This window comes from Carya illinoinensis, chromosome 11, assembly GCF_018687715.1.
Source record: "Carya illinoinensis cultivar Pawnee chromosome 11, C.illinoinensisPawnee_v1, whole genome shotgun sequence".
NCBI lineage: Eukaryota > Viridiplantae > Streptophyta > Magnoliopsida > Fagales > Juglandaceae > Carya > Carya illinoinensis.
In genome coordinates this window covers 27,381,661-27,404,528 of record NC_056762.1, presented here as the reverse complement: position 1 = coordinate 27,404,528, position 22,868 = coordinate 27,381,661, and the positions used below count along the sequence as shown (strand labels likewise).

The window sequence follows — 22,868 nt, the reverse complement described above, 5'->3', positions numbered from 1 at the left end:
GGCTTCAAGAGGGGAGGGAAATGTTGGTTTTGGCTCCAAGGAAGTGAATAGGAGTAGTTGGTGGGAGGTGGAGTGCTTGAGTGCAAAATGCCAAGGGTGATGTCACTTGGTTCAGTTCAATAATGGTCTAAAGTGTCAAAATTTCATCATGGAAGAGAGCTATAAGACGTAAATAGGTGCAAGGCCTACATGATTCAGATTTTCGAAACAAAAGTTCACAAGACAAGCAAGTCATAGCCTACGATTTTGGGTTTCCTTCAAAGCTATCTAGATTTTTTATCCTCTTTTGTCCCATCCTCTTGGTCTGATTTGGGGAAATTATGAACATAATTTGAAGGCTTTCTCAGTTGAGGAAGAGAGAGGCATGAGTGGCTGTCAAGTGATCATGCTTGGGCAGAAAAAGAAAGGGGTGAAATGGGTGATGGTTCAACCAAGTGATTTCAAGTGAGTGCCTCTATTTGAGCCAATTAGTTGGGCTGCCTTGGGGAGGTAATTGGGTAAGTTATCACTTGAGTGCTTTGAAGCACTTCCAAGGGGCAAAAGACGAGGGGGTGGTGTGGGGTAGTGACCAAAATAGGTGCAGAAAATTCAATTGAAAGGTTTGGTTTCAACTAGGCTTGTAATGGAATTAGTTGGATTTCTTGGCTTGGTTTCTTGGAGTCAGTTCGTCCAATGATAGAGCTGAATTAGGAGGGTTAAGGTGAGGTGTAAATCACAAAATTTTCCTTGAGAAAATGCTATATGTGGCGTGGGCTAGGAAGTGATTTAGTGCAATGCATATGAAGGTGCACCTAGGTGTTGATTGGTGGTAACTTGAGCATTGACATGGCTTTGCTTCTATTGACATGTGTTGGGTCAAGATTAGACTTCTAAATTAGTATAAGACTAATGAAAATAAATAATAAAATCAATAAATTTCAAATAAAAAATGTGGGAAAAGATTTGAAGAAAAAATTAAGCTTAAAACATGGTTTAGAGGTCACTAATCATGTGTAAATTGATTAATGCCCTTAACTCAAGTTAGAAACTTAATTATGGTCAAGTGGGAACCTTAGGGGCATGTGGAACTTCTTAGGAAAAGCAATGGTGTGGTGCATGCAGGCTTCAATTGGAAGAATGAAATAAAATACATGACTTTGGCCTTAATGGGTTGGGCTTTTGTTGGGCCATTTGTGCAAGTCTCGGTTGTAGCCTTTGGAGGAAAAATTCTATTTGCAGTCCTCAAGTGGGGATTGTATGTGTATACCCTTTATTAAAAGAGAAAAATATCATTTTAGGAGGGATATTTTAATAATTTTGAAAAATTTTAAAGATAAAATTGCCTATAACTACATTGCAGTCCCCAAATGGGGACTGCATGTAGCATTGCTCGCTTTGGAGTGGGTTATTATATGGACCTTATGTCCAAATTTGTGGGGACTATCTATGTCCTCAAAGTCCCACTAGGTTGGGCCCTAATCTTTGGGTCTTTCCTCAATTGGGCCAAAGTCTTGAATCTTACTAAGTTAGGCCTAATGGCCTTATGCTTACTAAGTTAGGCCCAAAGTCTTATGTCCAATAAGTGAGGCCTAAAATCTTATGTCTTTCGAGTTGGGCGTAAGGTCTTCACTCTTACTAGGTTAGGCCCAATAGTTTTATGTCCATTACATTAGGCCTATGTTATAGTATCTTCCAAGAAAGGTTTAAAACTTCCATATCTCCCAACTGGACCCTAAGGCTTTTTAACATCTTATCCTTAGCCCATCACATCCTCAGTGCATTAGGGCTGTAAATTCTTAGTGTTTCACCTAAGCAAAGATGCCCAGAAATCTTGGGCCCTTAGTAAGCCACTATTTGGGCCTTCTCCAATTCAATCAAATATTTAATCCAAATTACTTAACTCATTAATGTGGCAACCCTCCAATATGACGTATGTTAGTCTTCCATCGGCCTCTTGGCATGTTATATCAAAATTAATAAACACTAAAATCTCCAAAATAAAAATAATAAACCAATCAAGCTGCAAAAATCTTCATTTTTCTCAAAATCAATATTGCGCTAGAATCTTCTAATAATTCTACTAAGCGCAAAGTGTACGGCCCTTTTTCCAATTCAAGTATCCAAAATTTTCTTATTCTCAAATTGCCCAACTCCTAATTAACTAGGATTAATGTTACTAAGGTCAAGGCCTAAAGAACTTTTTAGGCGGGGTGTTACACGTCTAAAGTGAACCTGTAGAAAAGAAAAATTACATATCTACAGGCCATCTTTTCTGAACTCAGAGCTGTGGTCTAGAGCGAAGTTGGAGACGCTTATTAGGGGAAGGTCTGCTGGATTTGACCCAAGGAAAACTGCAAAGGACATGCACACTTTGTCCCAATCAATCTCTACAACCCTTCAAGGCCAAAGGGCAAATGGACAACTAAGATCGAAGGTCTATCATTTGAGCATGTCTAAAGTCAAACAAACATCAAATCTAGGAGTGACGGTCCCAAGGTATAAAAGGCATTGGACAAAAACCAAAATCTCACTCTTGAGATCAAAAAGTGTGTATTCTCTCTTTTGGTCAGAGTTTTCAACAAAGCAAGGGACTTCAAGGCTTGCGACGGAAGGATCAACACCATCACTATTGTAACATTAAAACTACTGTTCAGGTAGTTTAGGTACTACAACTCACCTCCTTACATAAAAATACATTTTTCTTCATTATGTTTATCGATTACCTTTACGTTGTGATTTTGAGATGATGAGTTTGAATATTATGATTTGATGATGATGATGCAATTTCTAAGTATTGAGTCTCACTGTATCGTTAATCACGGATAGGTTGAGGAGTCCTCGCGCCATTCCTACGGCATGTTACCACGAGTTTCATATGAGTAGAGTGATGATGACATATGGATATTAATATTGAAGGTTAAATTTTCTAACTGGTACAAATATCTGGTACATCAAGTATTGCTCTCTGACTAATCCATTTACCTATTGCACTGTAATTTACTTCAATTGGCTTATGCTCATTTCCTAAGAATATGCGCCCAACCAAGAGTAAGGTTTGGGGTGTCGCTAACTGGCTGGCACTCTTGGCATTGCGGATCCTCATGGACTCATTACTGAGGAACAATGGCACCAAAGCTCACCCCAGAGCAAGCCCTCTTTGCATGCTTCAGGTACCAATGCTCATTTTTGCCTTGAGCGTGAACCTTTCTACCCCATGGGCAAGCACTTCCCCTTTACTCTTTGCTTGCCCTAGTGCAATGTAATAGCTTGCGAAAAATTTAGTCAATAAATTTCTTTAGACCTTAGGAGTGTCATGAAATCCCAAGAAAGATTTCATGGATCGAGTGACTATTTAGGTTTTAGTCTGTCATCATAGTTAGTTTCTACTCGCTATGGTGATAGAAGTGTCATTTAAATTATCTGAGGTACTTAGAAGTATAAGATTGAGAAATGAATTGCATCATTAGTTTGAGATGAATACTAATAATTTTACAGTGCAATAATATGTTTTTCATTTTTCGGATGAAAAGTGCTTGGAAATGCCTTTGATTTAATTGAGGCACTTAGGAGTTGAATTTTACGAAACAAATTCAACCACTAGACACATATGATTATTTAAGATTTTATTGTAAAATGTTTATTTTTGCCATGTTTAGGTGAATAGTAACACCCAAGATTGCGCCATGTGGCACCCGGTTCAGACAATTATCAAATCCCTGATCGATTTTTGTCCAAAATATCCTTGGAGAGTTTTTAGTGTACACTCGGCAAGATCTTAACCATACTTGATGAATAACATAAGACAGATATTTGGCACTAAGAGGAACCATGAGATGAAAATGTGAAGGAATTGAAGGAAAATTAAGCATTATGATCACGCCACCTAAGCCAAAAACTATTCCATCCAACCAAACACTTTGTGACCAAACAAAAGAGGGTTTCAACCCTAGTGAAACTCCAAACTTTTGAGACTCAATTGACACCCTAAAACCATGATGGAAGTCAAAACCCTAAATTGTTTCCCCAAACCCTAAATGGCCTGTTTTAGCTTAGTGGATTAATCATTTGATTAAATTGCTTCCAAACACTATTAACCACTCAAATACATGCTATTATACCCTCGTTTATTCCTTTATATCTTGGTAATTTCAATAGGCTAAGAAAAATTAGAATTTGGCTTGCTAGAAACAGAACAGGGATGCTTGCAAATAATTTCCATCTCCTGTCATCTCATGCCGTCTCATGTCATCTCATTTCCTTCCCAAAAATCATTTAAACACAAACGCATTCAAACTAATCATTACAAATTTCTCAAACTTCTAAATAAAAAATAATTCAACTTTTTCAAATCGCAAAACAAAAATATTATTAAAAAATTATGTTTTAACAATTTTTTAGATTTATAATATTTTTTATTCAATTGTTTCTCTCTCATTTTCCAAAACTCAATAAATACTCAACTCAAACTATCTCAATACTATTCATAAATTATCTTACTACTATTCACAAAACTTTCATCTCATCACATTCCCCCAATCATCCCCTAAACCAAACCCTATTTAAATCCTAAAGCGAGGCCCTTTTAGTTAAGGCTCATTTAGGCCCATAAAAAAGGATCACTCATCCAAAGCTTCTTGAGAAAGTGTCCCCCACCTCCCTAGGTTGTCCTATGGCTGACATGTCATCCATAATAGCACATGTATAGGAGTCCAAACAGCCACCCAATACCACCACCCCACTTTGTTGAGTTGCCTATGGTTTTGTCCATTGTTTTGGCTACAAACTCCCCATCAAGTGATCATTCACCCATCCCCCATCAGCCCTCTCCTCTAATATAGGTCTTCCATTGTAGCCCCTTCACCCTTTTATCACTTTTCTTTGACTTACTTGAAGAGAACTCAAGTGGAAGTTTCTAGCAATTTTTTTGCCTGTTCTTGCTTTATTTTTTCGAAATCATTGTAAGTCGATTCTCATGAAACTTCCTCCATATTATTTGTTTCTATTTGAGTATAGTTTCCATTGATATATTTTTATAATTTGTTCGTGTGACGCCCCAGCTCCCGTTTGAGATTGGATAGTGACTGAAGTGTTAGGACATGTAACACAAGGCTACATACCCCATACATGATAGTTATGATACAATGCACCTATTAATCTAGCAGTATGCAATATATCACAGTGAAAATTTTACTTAGGTCAAATAGAATAAAATATATATCATGGCATCGTAGCATAAAATCCCAAAATAGCAGATTTCATAAAATCTTTTAAAAAACATAATTGTCTCATAAACTCCCAAAAACATGGGACCATCATTTGTCTGTCATCAAAATGTACTCTTTTTCCCTTCTCCTTTTGTTTTCTTTTTGTGCTTGCCAAAAACATTCTTTCACAGAATCGAGTGTTCCAACAACAAGGTTCCATCTTTAGTTAGACTTAGAAAAACTCCCCTTGTCCTTCAGGGATCTAGCTCTGTCAGTCCTAACTCTTCAGTGACCTTTTTGGTTTCAAGTGAGGAATTTCGAGCTTGCTTGAGATACCACGAGACGAAACCCATATCTTTCTTAAATTGCAATGAAGTGGAGTCCCCCATCATTGGATTCATTAAGGGTCTCACAAACTTCCTTGAGTCACAGCGCAGTAACCTTTAACATGTCTACAATAAAATGATAATGAGCTTCTAAGGTGTACTTGTGATGACCCGCTTTTGCGTGTATTTTCACTTAAGGGTTGTTTTTAATTGAATTAACATATTGGTTCTTTTATTTTAAATTAATGTATTTTAATTGGTTTTTAATTTATTTGATATTGTGTTTAAATTATTTAGTCGTTTTACGGTTTTTAAAATAGTTTTCGTTGGATCAGTTTTTGAACTCTAGAGGTGGGGATTGGACCTCATTTCTTTCCTCCATCTTTTCTTTTCTCTTTTCCCTTTTCTCTTTGTCCCTTTTCTTTCTTTTTCTTTCTTTTTTTTTCCTCCCTTTCTTCCCGTGCATTGGCCCCTCCCCATGCGATTTCTTTCTCTCTCTCTCCTCTCCCTCGCTTATCCGTCCAGCCACCCAAACCCGCCGCTCGCCGGCGACGTGGCCCACACCACCACCACCAAAATCTTTCCCTCCCTCCGGTGAACCACCCCACCAACTTTCATCCCCAACCGTGTCGCCGTTTAGCTGGAAAGTCACCATCAAGCTGCACGATTTTAGCCTCGATTTGCCGCCGTCGCTCCACCTTCGGCCACCACCTCTTCACCACTTCATCACCAACTCCTTGCCGTCCTAACCCACCCATTTCCGACCATTTCCGCTGCCACCCACGGCCAAAATCCACTTCCCTTAGCTTCATAAACATCCCTAGGCTATTCTCTATCAATCCCGAGCTTTGGTTTGTTCCCGTTCAAAAGTGGGTATTTTACAACCCACGGCCACAGTGAAATTTCACTGTTACGTTACTTTTCCTTCACCGTTTGCTGCGCACCGATCCATCCAAAATTAATATATAGCGCTGTAAGTATTTTCCAAATCCTACTTTTAGATTTAAATATATTTTGCTCATACAATAAATTATTTACTGTTGGTTGGCTGATTCCAGACTGAGTCCGAGGAGTTCGGGGGTCGGATGGATTGAGGACGGAGTGCTTGGTTTTGGTTGTTTGTGATTGCTTGGTTATTTGTGCCATGAGGCGTGCGTTACATATTGCATATATGTGCATTTTATTTTAAATCGAGAAAATCTTGTTTTATTGGCGTAAATAGATTTTCGGGTGCGTGTGTCTCACGAGCCCAAGCCAGGATGGGTTATTATCTCGGTGGAGCTCCTCTGGTCATTCGGGAGCGTAATATACTGAGTGATGTCCCCTGAGTGGTCGCTGGGCAACGACGGGAGCAGGGGCTAGAGGATGCTTGGCTACGAACGCGCCGGGCACGGAACTGGGTATCGCTCTACGCACCAACTCCGTGGCCCTTTGCTGGCAAGGGCTAGAGGATGCTTGGCTATGAATGCGCGGAGTGCGGAACTGGGCATCGCTCGTTTAGGTGTCACACGCGTGGTCGTTACCTGCAGTGTGGCACAGGAGCCAGGGTGTGCGGATGATCCCTACTGAAGGTCGTGGTGCATACGAATTAATTGGTTAATGGTTTGAGTTGGATATGGGCCAAATGTAACTTTTGGCGGGATATTTGGAAAGGTTATGTTTTTGGGCCAAATGGAATTTTTGGCGTGCGTGGAAAAATTATGGTTTTATGGGACATGTACATTGCATTCTTTCATGCATGTTGTTTGAGTTAATATGTTTTTATCTAGTGGTCTTTGGATTTTACTTACCTGCGGCACCATTTTTGGTACCGTAGATTTTGGTGCAGAGTTCGAGGAAGAGAAGGAGGCTGAGCCCGAGGATGCGGCTCCGCCGGAGTGCTGAGTTAAAGTCTATGCTTTGTAGTTGGTTTTAAAACAATATTAGTGTTATGTAATATTTTATTATGTATGTTTGAACACCTTTATATTTAAACAAGAAAAATTTTGGTACTTAGTTATATGACTTTCGTTATTCGCTGCATTTTCTTTTGCACATTTGTTGCTTTTACACACACTTGACACTCGTCGATAGAGTGATGACCTGTGATGTCACTAACCGGACGTCTCGATTTCCCCATGTCCGTGCGTGGGGATTTGGGGGCATCACAGTACTTGTCCTTTACTAGCTCATTAATCCCCCCCCCCCCCAATAATCCTAAGAGAATAGCGTACCTATTACAACTTCTACCATTCCAAGTGAGGGAATGGTAGTGTAACTACCACAATGAGATTTCAGTAAGTAAACAAATAAAGTACAACATATATCATAAGCATACGAGAGCAAACCAAAATGAATGCATGGACATGAACTTCTACTTATGCACTTGACTTTTGAAAACACAATGTGTAACATCTTTCATAAACTTTTCATAAAAACATATTTTCGTCATTTCGTTCTTGAATATTAAACATACACATGAGCTCGGGTTCTTATTCATATAACATAGCATAACATGTCTTTGAGCTCAAGGCTTTAATCTTGACTTTAACATATAATTGGATACTTCATGGCTCTCTTATGCACCTTGTGCTCCCCGCTAGTTACTACATCAACCATTGGCCCAATTTAATCAAGGTGACTACATCTTATTCTTAATCATACTTAGTGTAGCAGTTCACCTTTTCGCCTTCACTGTATGACACCCACTAGCTTTAGGTGCAACCCCAGTCCAGAACCATTTTCTTTTAGGAACATTCGAGGCACATCAATTGTACTTCCTTGACCCAAGAATTACTACTCCCTTTTAATCACTCCTCAGTGGATAGAGAGGAGTTCACTAGGGCGTTGCCCCATCCGAGCATTTGGGGTCGTGACAAAACTTTAAACTACTCTTTTCTTTTTAGAAATAATTTCACAAACCTAATGCATGTGACATAGATTATGAAACCTTATATTTTCATGAGACACATACTAATGCATGTTGAGACTCAACATAACCATACATCATGAAATCATGTGCAACCATATACATTTTGCGTAATGGCTTGAAAATATTAGAGAACATGCAACCATGTTGTTAATCAATAATTCTAAGATATTCGAACAACAGATAAGGAACAAAGCATTCATATTTTCACATGTACTATGCATGGCCGAAACATGCAAAACTCGGCATACATGAATATTTACTTAGAACTTCAAACATATATTGATAACACATTATCCATGGTCATGGCTGAAACATATCATCATTGAAATATACATTACACCAACTTTTCATGAACTTAGAATCTTCTAAATGTGTTCAATGGAACATTGTCAATTTTTTTCTTTAAAAGGAAGACGGCACCTCCAAAACTTTATTGAAAACAATCCTCACTTATGGTGGAGGAAAACTTAACAAAACAAACTATAAACCACTAAGCCTTACCAACAAAATACTAAACACTAGTAACAAAGGTGAACCCCACCCAAACATTATTTCCTAAAGCTAGGCAAGCCAAGATAATCCAATCTAATCAAACCTCTCAAATGGAGGGGCAAATCATCAATACCAACGTATGTACAATTCATCCCCTATAAGTTGATGTGTAATCGTGTAATCAAAGTCATGAATAACCTTAATAAGCTCTTCCCAAAAATCCCATAAGTACCAAACTATACAAGAAAATTTTTCTAGCCACTATACCACCAACATGAGTCACACTCAATCTCCAACTTCCTGATGTCCAAGTCACTACAAAGCAATAAACCATGAAATAATGCACGAAGCTCAGCTTCATTATTTGTACCATAATCAAACTTTGCTGAAAAAGGTGCCACCACTCATCCTCTATCATTCCGCACCACTCCACCTCCCCCATAGCTGATCGGATTACCTCTACAAGAGCCATCAATATTTAACTTGAACCAACTTTCTGTTGGCCTCTTCCGAGAAATCTGCATAGGATGCCAAAAATTTGTAAGTAGAGCCGGTACCTCAAGTTCCTCAAGGATAGCATGGTCCAAGCGAGATATAGCCCTAACCTTAAGAAGCTTCCCAAACATTTATTGCAACCAAAGTTTAATGGACAACCATACACTATCCACTGAATCACATCTTCCTTCCATCTTAGCTAAGCACTACCACTTCCATAATTTCCAAGAGATTAAAATTGACATCAACCCAATCAACACTCCCTTTTGAGATGACTTGTTGGCACACCAAAACCAAAAGCAAGCTCGTTCCCTAACTCGCTCAAAAATGAGCAGCACAAAGGCTCTCCCAAGTGCAGGTGGGTGTTGCGTAATAATTAGGAATAAAATTTCTAGATCATCTCCTCAAGGAAAGTGCGTTTAAATTCAAACTCGTATAAAATGGTGAAAAGTTTTATAAACAAAAGTGGTGGTATGCACAATGAATAGAAGAGTGAAATGGAAATGAAAAGGTACTGGTTGTTAACCAAATTCATATTGTTGGATTTGTTTGAGTGTAAAGAGGAAAATTAAATGGCATAAAATTAAATAGCATAAATTTAAATGCACAAAAAGAAAATGACATCAAATTGAACATGTAAAAGATGGATGGTCAGAAACAATTGGGCCAAAGGCTCTACAATTGCGCTATCATCTCTCTCTCAAAATAAACTGAAAAAAATGGCTATAGATGGAGGAAGGATGGGCAACAATAGTTGGGCCAGGGGCTCACAACTGCATTGTCGTCTTCTTTCCCCACCTGAATTCTCTCAAAAATTCAAGGAAAAATAAGTTTGAGCAAAAAACCTAAGAACTAAAAGAAAAACTTAGCAAAACTCTACTTGACCCCAAAAAAATAAAATAAAATAAAATAAAACATCCCTGTACAACTCTTTCCCCTCTCTCTTTTAGAGCCATTTCGTGCGTCAAAAAAAAAAAAGGAAAGAAAACAAAATAAATCTCCTAGCCACATGTGTCCATCCAACAGTAAGAGAAGATCGCATTCGTGAATGGAGGACTGCTGCATCTTACGTGAACCAAGAAAAGAACAGCTGCATTCCATCTATGTTAGAAAGTTGTTGTGTTTGCTTTCTTTTTAATTCAGTGTGCTGCTATTTTTTGTCAGTGAGAATTGTGCAGAACAACTTCTAAAAAAATAAGGAAATATTTCAAAAAAACTGCTGGGTTTTGAGAAGAAACCTCGCGTGCGCTTGCTTCCAAAAGCAAAAGGGAAATGCTCCAGCAAATATCTCTAATTTATGTGCTACATGATGGTCAAACCGTGCATTGCAGATGTCCACATGTCCAGCCACTTGCCTTCAACTCCTCATGTAGTAGTTGTCATAAAAAGAACAAATTCATTGTTTCCCATGCGTCCATTTTCATGAAAAGTAAGAAAGTTGAACAACTTGAACTGGTGTGGGGTCCACGTCCCATGACGAAAAGAAAATTCATGTCCGTTCATGTGCATATGTAGTGGAGAATAAAAAAAGTCCATTTCTTTTTGCATTTTGTTGATCTTTGAACTGTTGATGGGTTCCACAAGAAGAATATAGCCGCTTCAACAAAAAGAAATGTTTCCCAATTCCATAGCCCTCTGCACATGTTCCGCTCAGCAATGTTTGTCTCACCAACAATCTTATTTATTTAAAAACCTGAAAATAACACACTCAAAAATAAATTAAAAGAAAAAATAGAATATCAAAAATACAGAGTGTGTGTGAGGAAATATTGCCCAATTAAATCATAAGTTATAAAATTAAGCATAAATCATGATATTAACTAATTTAAATCATAACTTGAATTTATACCTATTAACCATATTTTCATCTAAAACAAATAATAATATCAATAAACTAATTAAAATATATTGGTCCTAGATATAAAATATTCAATAATTCAGCACGTAAACTCTCTACAATTTACACCTAATGCCACCAATGCCCTCTTCCATGTTTCTTTGGCTATATCTCCTGAATTTAGAACATGATCCCAATCCTCTATCTCATCCAAACCACAACAATTGCAGCGAGAAACTAAAGGAACACCCACGGACTATACACGAACATATAATAGGAAGCAGTTAAACCTCACTTTCCACATGCAGATAACAAAGTGAACATATATAACAAAGCAAGTATTCCGTGAAGTTGAACCTCTAAGAGATTTGGTCATACACCAAGTATTCACAAAAAGTTTTAAAGCATGCAAGTTCGAACCCTAAATGTGGCATCACATCTCATTTCCATTACGTAAACCAAATAGAAACAAACCATTTCAATAACATGGTAGGCAAACAAGTAAGAAACTGATTATATAACATGGTAGAGTATCATCACCTCAAATACAATCGTACAAAAGAAAAAACAAACGAGTTTACATAACATATACATAGGATATCCGAGTGTAAGTTGAAATTTACTTAAAAAAATCCAACGTCCAAGTAAAATAAGTAAATTTGAAAAATGTAATAACTAGGTCATAGGAATCCATCCGTTCAAAACCCTAAGCTGTGCATGAGTGAATGAGTGATCTAGTTTATTCTTCAAAACAAGAGAAACCCCAAATCTTCAAGGTTCTCTCATAGGTTTGAAACTTCTAAAGAATAAAATCCTAGTTCTCTCATAGGTCGTGGCCTTCCTTTCCTTCCCAAAATATTCATCCTCACATCTTAATCAACAGATGGTTCGAATTCTCACTCTTGGAAGAAAACCTTATGTATTTTGAATATGATGTGTGTGCTCATGTGGAAGATCATCTCAAAACTAAAAGCATTCTCCTTCCCATGGTCATGTGTGTGTGTGGATTTGTTCATGAAGAACATATGGGAAAATGAAGCATTCTCTCTCTTTTGGCCGTGTGTGAGAAATAAGAAAAGAGATGGTTGGTGCCTCCTTACCTCATGGCTTCCCTTGAAGAAAGATGATCCTAATCTTTGCAAATACTTAGAAAAAAAACTTGAGTGGATAGAAGATGGTGTGAATGGTGTTTGGGTGATGAGAAAATGGTAGAGAATAAGGAGAAAGTGAGTGACCAAAATTCTCTATGCTTGTATTCAAAAGTCCAAAAAGACTCTTGGTCTTTTGGTTCCATCTTCTTATAGGCGTGTTCTCCCTCTTCTAGAAACCAAAACTTGGTGCATGGATGCCAAATGGCATCCTCCCCACCATGTGCCTCATACCTTTCCATCATCATGAGATTGTGTTGGAACTAGAACCAAATCCTAAGTGGCGTGTAAGACCTCCAAACCGAAATCTAGTTCAATTTTTTCCCTTTCTTCAAGTCTCTAGGTTCATTGTATCAAGTGGTGGAAGGATAATTTTCATAACACTAAATCTTCTACCCTTGTGCATGCTTGCCAAGTGGCAACTGGAGTGTGTGTGTGTGTATAGTGGCTACCGAAAATCTCTTCAACTCCCAAGGTGGCCCTTCATCTTTCCAAAGTTTTGGAGACTTATGATTGGGCAATGTGGGTGTGGTAAGCACCCTTCCCAAGTGTCATCCATCCCAAAGATTTCCCACCAAAAATCCTTCTAAAATCCCTATGTGTGTGCCCCTTCATTTTTCCAAGTGGATTTTGCCCATTCCTAAGGCAAAACCCTTCATCTTCTTTGACACATGGCAGTTTTTCTTATAAACCAAAACACTCATCTTTTGTGGTTTCCGTGCATTTCCCTTTCGCCTTTCCTAGGCTCCACTTTCCCAAAGTCTTATCATTTTCCTTCTAGAACCTCCCTCTTATAGTGACTAGTGTCACAACACCTCCATCTTACAAGCAAGCTTTCTTGTATGCATGACACAGGCAAGAAGGGGGCTATCCCCTAGGGTAGGTGTGCATGACCAAACCCTAGACTCTCTCTCACCTCTTTTCTCTCAATTCAGTCCAAATTCATCAAGCCTTAGTTGTAGGTTCCAATGAAGGAAAAGTGGCGTCAAAGAATTGGGTTGGGCATGTGCCCTAGCTCCAATGGGCTTCAAAGCCCTAATTTCCCCTATAAAGGCGGAATTACTCATGGGCTTGGCCTTCCTTAAGGCCTTAGATGCTTAATATTCCAAACCTAGTCTCTAAATGGGTTACTCCACCTTGATTGGCCCAAAACAATATACCAAAATAACTAAGAGGCTTAGCTAAATTCCTAGTCGTCACAGTTCGTGTAGTATTGATTGGTGCAAAATGGGTTTGAACATGTAATGGTCATCCTAGGCAACAATTTGGATGATGCTGTGGAATCTTGACGTTTTGATTAGGTTCTTGTTAAATTTAGGGGTGGATATTGATATAATGAAATGCTAACACATTTTTATACATGTTATGAGTTGATCCAAAAGATGTTAGCATTTTTATTAAAGAGTTATACACATTTTCTTTGAGGTTAAAATCGGAACACACAAAATCGTTTCTATTTTTAGGTTGTGATGTTAGTTGGTTCTTGAAACACAGTCCAATGGCTATGAAATTCTTATATAATGTTCTTAAGACTTTTATTTATGTGTTAAGAGTTTGATTTTGGAGAGAGTTCTAGTTTAGATCTTTGTAGGAAGCGTGTTATGCATGAAAAGGTTTGGTTAAGGTACAAACAAGAGGCTCTCAGTTGCCTTGAGTTTTTATGGAATTCTTGACATGTGATCCTAGATTAAATGCTTAGATCAAGTTTTGGATTTGAATATGAAGTAGATGATTTTATTTATTGAATGTTTACTTCATGAAAGTTTTGGATTTTGTGTTGTTGTTCTAAGACAAAAATATGTGGTACTCAGTTTAGACTTAGTATGCATGTCGATTGGTTTGATAATGAGTTTTATGACTTTAGTTGTTGTTCAAGCATGATTATCACTTAGATTTGATCTATGAACAAGTTAAGAGTGTGTTTATAGACTTTTGGAGTCCTTGGAGTTTATTTAGACCAAGAATATTACGGGTTTGTTCAATTTGACCAAAACTTAGCATTTTTGGTATTTTATAGAAATGAGGAGTTTACATTTTCATGAAATTATTATTTTGATGTCTTAGCATGATCTTAGAACATAGGATATGATTTTTAGTATATTGCATTAATCAGTTTAGGTATTGTGATGCCCCCAAATCCCCACGCACAGACACGGGGAAATCGAGACGTCTGGATGGTGACATCACGGGTCACCACCCTTTCGACGAGTGCCAAGTTTGTGCATAAGCAACGAATGTGCACGAGAAACACGCAGAGAAAAGCAAAGTCAATAACTAAGTACCAGAATTTTTCTTAATTTAATACAAAGCTGTTTAAAACATACATAATAAAATATTACAAAGCACAAATGTTGTTTTTAAACCAAACAACAAAGCTTAAACTTTAACTTCAGCACCCCAGCGGAGCCGCATCCTCGGGCTTGGCCTCCTCCTCTTCCTCGAACTCTGCACCAAAATCTATGGTACCAAAAATGGTGCCGCAAGTAAGTAAAACTCAAACACCACTAGATAAAAACATATAAAACTCAAACAATATGCATGAAAGAATGCCAAAGCTCAAAACCCATAAAATCATATTTTTCCACACACGCCAAAAAAATCCTGTTTGGCCCAAAAACATATCCTTTCAAAATATCACGCCAAAAGTCACATTTGGCCCATATCAACTCATATCAATTAACCAAATAATTCGTATGCACTATGACCTCCCCTAGGGGTCATCCGCACACCCTGACTCATGTGCCACACCGCAGGTAACGACCACGCATGTGACACCTAAACGAGCGATGCCCAGTTCTGCGCCCCGCGCGTTCGTAGCCAAGCATCCTCCAACCCTCGCCAGCGAAGGGCCATGGAGTCGGGGCATATAGCGATGCCCAGTTCCGCGCCCGACACGTTCGTAGCCAAGCATCCCCTAGCCCCCGCTCCCGTCGTCGCCTAGCGACAACTCAGGGGACGTCACTCAGTATATTACGCTCCCGAGTGACCAGAGGAGCTCCACTGGGATAATAACCCATCCCGGCTTGGGCTCGTGAGACACACACTCCCAAAATCCATTTACGCCAATAAAACGGGATTTTCTCAATTTAATTAAAATGCACATGTATGCAATATGCAACACCTGCCTCATGGTACAAATAACCAAGCAATCACAAACAGTCAGAACCAAGCACTCCGTCCTCAAACCATCCGACCCTCGAACTCTTCGGACTCAGTCTGGAATCAACCAACCAATAGATAAATATTTATTGAATAAGAAAAATATATTTAAATCTAAAAAATAGGGTTTGGAAAATACTTACAGTGCTATATGGTATTTTTCGAAAGCTCGCGGCGTTGCAAACGGCAGAAGAAAAGCAACATAACAGTGAAATTTCACTGTGGCCATGGGTTGTAAAATATCCACTTTTGAACGGGGACAAACCAAAGCTCGGGATTGATAGGGAATGGTCTAGAGATGTTTATGAAGCTAGTGGAAGTGGAGTTTGGCCGTGGGTGGCAGCGAAAACGGCGGAGGAAGGCCAAAATACCCAAATCGGAAAGCTAGCTCGTGGGGACTGTTCCGGCAACAGATTGAGGCCGGAAATGGGTGGGTTAGGACGGCAAGGAGTCAGTGATGAAGTGGTGAAGAGGTGGTGGCTGGAGGTGGAGCGACGGCGGCAAATCGAAGCTAAAACCGTGCGGCTTGATGATGGTTTTCCGGCTAAATGGTGGCACAATTGGGGATGAAAGTTGGTGGGGTGGTTCACTGGAGGGAGGGGAAGAGATTGGTGGTGGTGGTATGCTGCACGGTGGCCAGTGGCGGTGGGTCTGGGCGGTTGGACGGAACGGCGTGAGGGAGAGGAGAGAGAGTGTCGCACGGGAGAGAACCGGGGAGGAAGAGAAAAAAGAAAGAAAAAGATGAAAAAGAGAGAGAAGAAAAAAAAGAAAAGAGAAAAAGAAAAGATGAGGAAAAAAAATGAGATCCAGTCCTCACTCCGGAAACCAAAAGAGGTCCGCCGAAAACGATATTAAAAACCGTAAAACGACTAAATAAATAAAACACAACATCAAATAATTTAAAAAACCAATTTAAAACGCAATAATTTAAAATAAATAAACCAATATATTAATTAAATTAAAAACAACCATTCAGTGAAATACACGTAAAAGCGGGTCATCACAACTATATGGTTGGAAATTTGTGACGATTTGTGCTTTGCAAGGGTTGTTTTTTAAGGGGATTCTCAGATTATTGTTAAGGCAGTAAACTCTAATGAAAACTCTAATGAAGTGATATGATAAGTGCTGATTATGGCACTTTGATACACAATGCTCGAAGTATGCTATTGGAAAGACCTCAATGGAAGGTTGTTTTCGTTCATAGAGAGGCAAACTATGCTGCTCATCAGTTAGCAAAGTTGGCATTATTTCATAAGAATGAGAAATTTTGGATTCAAGATAGCCCAATGTAGATTATGTCTACTGTTCGGTTAGAACAGTCTATTTAATGTTGATAGATATTTTTTTGTCTTTGCATATTTACATCAATATAATGTTCTAATGTTTCAAAAAAAAAATTATATGGTTGGAAGTTTGGAAGAATTTCAACAAAAATAAAAACTTTCTAGCCTTAATATGAATCAACCAATGCATAGTTTGTATGGTTATGTTTGATTTAAATTTTTATGATTGCATTTGGATTTATAACAACATTTACAGAATTTAGAGTTCATATGCGAAATCCTTAATTCATGGACAATGGTCATTTCCTACAAGTAGAGGGGTAAAATGAAAAATTTGCCCAAATGATCAATGAATTTTATGTTTTTCAATAATTAGTGGGATATGCTAACCCTTACAATTATCTCCTTTCAATTAAAACTATTTTTCCACTACTTTTACGTCACTCACAATCACTATAAGTTAGTCTCTATTTTACTTTCCAGTGTATTTTTGTATATAGAATAGTAGGTCATAGTTGTCATATTCTTGTCGCTTATGATTATTGTAAATGGTTCTAGTCTTGCCATGTTAATTATTTCAAGTACATGTTCATATGTTCCATACCATGTTATGCCATGTCATCTATCATATGTACATTGTTATATGCCCCGTCATGTCTCATGCATAGAGTATGTCACAAAAAGTAGTATTTTCAAGTCAATGGAGCGTTTTAGTTTTCAGTACTTATTTATGTTATAGCCATGACAGACAAGTTTTGTGGATGTTATGTTGAACAAGTCTTAAACATGCTCATGTCATGTCCCATGCATAGAGTAAGTTTGTTTTTGGTCCATGTCAAATTTTTACTTATGTCATGTTATTTGTCAAGTTATGCCATGCACATTCATGTTCATGTTACGTGTTGCGACTAAACTTTGACTCAAATTAATGAATCAAAAATCTAGTGCAGTTTCACCTGCAAGTATACAGGTGTTGTAGTATCTTACAGGATCGAATCCACAGGGATTGACTTTTGTGATAAAAAAAATAAATTCAGACAATGAAACGAAATTACTAAAAGAAATGTGCAATCAAATGAAGATTGATAAAATGAATCAAACTAAAATGATAAAATGAATGGAAAAAGACTAAGGTTTCGAGGATCCGTCTAATAATTTATGATATTGTTTCCGATCGATTTACTTTAATTAAACTAGAATAATGATTCCGTTTAATTGGTAGATTTAGCATTTAAGATCGAGAAAAACAGACACTTATGATTGAGCGTGAACGATTGATGATTAAAACATTTACAAATCTATTTGAATACCACAGGGATTCCTCAAGCATTCACTGTATTTGAAAATCACAATGAATCAAGACGAGTATATAGATAATCAAAATATCCAATAATAAAATCTTTCAATCAATCAAGCTCGCAAAATAGATTTTACGTGGATTCGGAAACAATATTTAAATCATTAAACTTCACCTCTAACCTTAGTATGAAAATTTAGCCAAACATATTTATTACAAATACTATAGAAATCACATAAACATTCTCCATTAAATAACTAACACAAGAAATACTAAGCAATAATTTAGAAACAACAAAATCTGAAATCCAATTGATACAGAGGAATAAAGCTCACGATAAAACAGAAATTGAAATTAAAAGATATTCATCAAGAAGAAGCTGCAGCCCCACCAGATGCCAAACGAAAAACATGAAGAAGCAAAAAATAAAACTCCAACCACTTCAACTCTACGTTAAACTCAAGCATCAATCACATCATGTTCCTTTCTCCACCAAAATAAATCCCATCCAATTAGATTACTCCAGCCGGTCTACACATCCATCCCCCACATCAACTTCTTTTCACATTAATCCCTAAATAAAATCTGGAAACTCTTTACACATCTCTCTCTCCCTATCTTCAACCGACCTACACATCTCCAAGAAAGAAATAATTCCAGCCGTCTCCCCTTAACTCCAGCCAATTCCTATCTCAGCCAAAATAATTTCCCATGACCGACTCTAATCCCCAACTGAATCAAGTGCAATTGGTTGAAAACTCTGCACCGACTCCTCTCTCCAATTCTCTCAACTCCCCACGTAACCTCTACACTTTAGCTAATTCCTTTCAACCCCTTCTCTCCCCCACTTAACTCTCTCAATGTGTCCCCCCATTCTCTCAGAACTTACCTCTTTTTATAGCAAAAATTAATAGCCGAACAACTCCACTTGCCTCTTGAAGAATCATTTAATTGGTTGTTTTCTCTAATCTTGCACCCACCAGTTGGTCCCTCCCTAATCATGCACTGAATAATTAATCCCAGCCAACTACTCCACTTGCTGCCTCCTGAAGAATCATTTAATTGAATCAATTTCCTCAATTCGGTTCCACGTTCCCCTCTCCCTCATCCGTTGCTTTATACTCCCTTTTCTTTATTCAATGAATTTCCATCTTTAATCCCTTTTCTCTTCCACTAACTTTGTTGAAAATTCATACACACTCATCCACTCTCCTATCATTTTATTCCACCGTTCAGCCTTTCTTTTTTCAACTTTTGCACCCACCGATTGGTCCCTCTTTCCAGCACAACTCCAGCAAATCATGCACCGAATATACACAATCTTTGCACCCACCGATTGGTCCCTCTCTCCACACGTCTCTCCAGCTCCAAACTCATGCACCGATACCTCTCTCCCTTCTTTCACTTCCAGAATTTCTTTCACTCACCTGCACTTCACTTTTCAGTAAAATACAAAGACACCTCTCATCACTTTCTAGCACAACACCACCTCACTTCCTTCTTTTTTCAGCACATGTCAACTCTTTGTATGACTTTAATGTTGCACCACCAAAATTTTAAGCTCCGTGAGTTTTGTTCAACCGTGAATCACATGCATCTTGAATAATCAAAGGAAGAAAATAACCATTGATTCTTCATTTTGTGTCTTCTTTTTCAGCTGCCAAGCTTCCTCTCAATTAGTATGCATTTTTTATCATAAGTTCCAACCGGATCTCTTTTGAATTTTATTTAAACTGAAAATAAGAAGAAAGAAATAACACTCAAAAATAAATTATCAAAAACAGACTATATATGTGAGGAAATATTGTCTCATTAAATCATAATTATAAAATTAAGCATAAACATGATATCAATCAATTAAAAATCACAACTCGTATTTATGCTCATTAATCATTTTTTTTTATCTAAAACCAATAATAGTGTCACGAAGAATTTAAAATATATTGGTTTTAAATAGCTAAAACATGCAATATTTCAGCTCAATCATTACGCATATTCATGTTTACATTCCATCACATTCATGTCATTTTACTATCATGCATGCATATGTATACTGCTAGTTAAATCGGTATTTGACTTGCTAATATTTGTAATCAAATCTTATTTGGTAGTCCCAACTGCTAGAATGGTAGACTATGTATCAAGACCTAGAAAGCCAGATGATGACTTTCTGAATGAGGTTGATTAGGCCCAACGCGACAACAAGGAGTTTGTTACTTCAATCCTCCAGTTTTTAGATATGATTATTGGTATCATAGCCAAGTTGCGCGAGCGGCTTAGCGAGTTAGCTCAGTAGTTATGCTTTTTAGTATTGTACATATGGAGCGCTGAGTCTAGTACTTATTTATATTACAGCCATGACAAACAAGTTTTGTAACATTACTGTTATCATTCTATTATGAAGTTAAGAAGCATGTTATATTTTGGGCTATAATTTCTATAACAATGTTAATTATTTAAATAAAAAAAATTTCTCTGCATATATTGCATAATATTATATGTGTTCTAGGTGCATTGAGTCTCTAACTATTATGAACATGACTAGGTAACCTTATGTTTCATATCTCAACACTTCAGAATCTATTCAATCCCAAGCAAAATCTAGGGTGACCATAGGGTGGTGTCAAAGTAATGTGTCTTTGGGTTAAACCCATGTGTCCCTAGGAATTATATCAAAATTTAGGATTGAAATTTTAGACTTTCTTTTGGCTTGATTTTTTTTTTTTTTTTTTTTTTAAGGATAAGAGTAAGTACGTAAATATGATATATGTACACATGTATTTTAGGAAGTAACACATCACGTGTGATAGAATATCCAGGAACCCTGATAGAGAAGATAACCGGGAAGGGAACCAATTTGGAGAGTCTAGTTCCAATGGAAATTGAACCTATTAAGACCTAGTTTAGTGAGTTGAGATAAAATAATATGAGATGAAAGTTGAAAGTTGAAGAAAATATTATTAGAATATAATTTTTTAATATATTTTTTTTAATTTGAAAATATTGAATTGTTTATTATATTTTATTTGAAAGTTTGAAAAAATTGTAATGATTAGATGAGATAATATAAGATGAGATACAATGAATTTAAGTGATTTCACTATCCAAATCAGGCCAAAATCGTTATCACCAACTCTAGAGGCATGACCTAAAGGGATGATGACCCACCGTCTTGAAACTCCCCTAATCTTAAAACCCTATCGACTTAGTTTGGCCCGTTTGGATTTAAAATATAAGAAATAATTTAATTTTTTTTAAATATAGAATAATAATTGTATTAAAAAATAATATTATAATAATATTTTATTTAATTTTTAATTTTTATCTCTAATCTCAATTTCCTATCCAAACCACGTGTAAGTTGCGTTATGATCCGGTCTAGGACTGTTTATACGGGCCGGATTTTATCTAGCCCGGTCCGAAATCCGGTTTTACCGGATTCCGGTTCCGGGTTTCGGCCCGGATTAAATCCGGGCCGAAACCCGGATCACAAAATCCAGACCTATGCGGTCCGGATACAGATTTAGAATTCGAGTACCGGATTAAAAACCCGGTACCCGGTTTCATTTATTTATTTTACCCCGGCTGCATATCCCGCCCCCTTCTCTCTCTCTCTCTCTCTCTCTCTCTCTCTCTCTCTCTCTCTCTCTCTCTCTCTCTCTCTCTCTCTCTCGTTCATCTAAGAGTGAAACCCTAGCCGCCGCTTATCCGTTCCTCAATCTCTCTCGCTCTTATCAGTCGTACAGCACATGCAGTTGCCAAAGAAGGAAGACCTTGGTTTGCGCTTCTCTTTACCTTTACGTAGAGTTGATGCAGATGCAGCTTCCTTGGTAGATGAGTCGCACAATTCCCTGGTTGCATTCTCGACAGCGGTAAGGTCTACTTGTTTCTGTGGTGTTACCACAATTTGAGCTTCTTCCTCTTCTTAGATTGTTGCGTACGCACCATGGACCAGAAAAAGAGATCTACTTGCCTTCGCGTGAACAGCTTCGTGGGTCGTCGTCGCTGTCATCTTTGGGTGTCTCCGTGGCTAGCTTCAGGTAAGACAAAGGATGCATTGTTTGCATTGTTAGTGTTCGAAAATTGTCCTTCGTATGTGATGTTGATGGGAAGCTCTGCCCTGCCCTCTTTCTCTGTTCTGTAACAAGAAACCAACTTTAAATCCTCTGAAAGTGAACCAACAATCTGCTCAACAAACTCTCATTTCATCTACTCTGTGGTTGTCGTCTTTGGCACTGGAAAAGCCTTAGACGAAGTCTCGTGGGAAACCAGAACTGGGAAGGGGGAAGGAGGCCTCTGCGCTTGTAGAACCGAAACGGCGTCATTGTAATCTCACTGCGATGTCGCTTCCGAAGTACTCTCCGCCAGAGGCATCAGGCCGTCAAGTTGGATCCGGTTATGGGCAACGCATATGGGAGGACGCTTCGGCTGGAAGGACGCTCTCTTGTGAAGGAAATGCCGGAAAACGTTGTGACAGGGGTCGGGAGCCAAATACAGCAAAAAAAAAAAAAAAAAAAACGGTTTAAATCCGGAACCCGAAATCCGAATTTTACAAAACCCGGGTTCATCCGGGTTCCGGCCCGGATCTGACCCGGACTAATCCGGTCCGGGTTTCGGTCCGAATTTTAAATCCGGATTCCGGGTTGGATATACCCAGATTTCCGGGTCAGAACCCAGATGAACAGCCCTAATTCGGTCTAAAACAGTTGCTTCTCATCCCAAAACCTATATATA

General features: G+C 38.0%; 1 long non-coding RNA gene across 1 annotated transcript; it reads right to left on the bottom strand.

Moving 5' to 3' along the window:
* Positions 1-10,055: 10,055 nt before the first annotated feature.
* On the bottom strand, positions 10,056-12,506 carry LOC122282655. The gene is made up of 2 exons (XR_006230436.1): positions 12,345-12,506; positions 10,056-11,100 (listed from the first exon to the last, which is right to left on the bottom strand). It is a non-coding gene; the product is annotated as an uncharacterized LOC122282655 (long non-coding RNA).
* Positions 12,507-22,868: the final 10,362 nt, after the last annotated feature.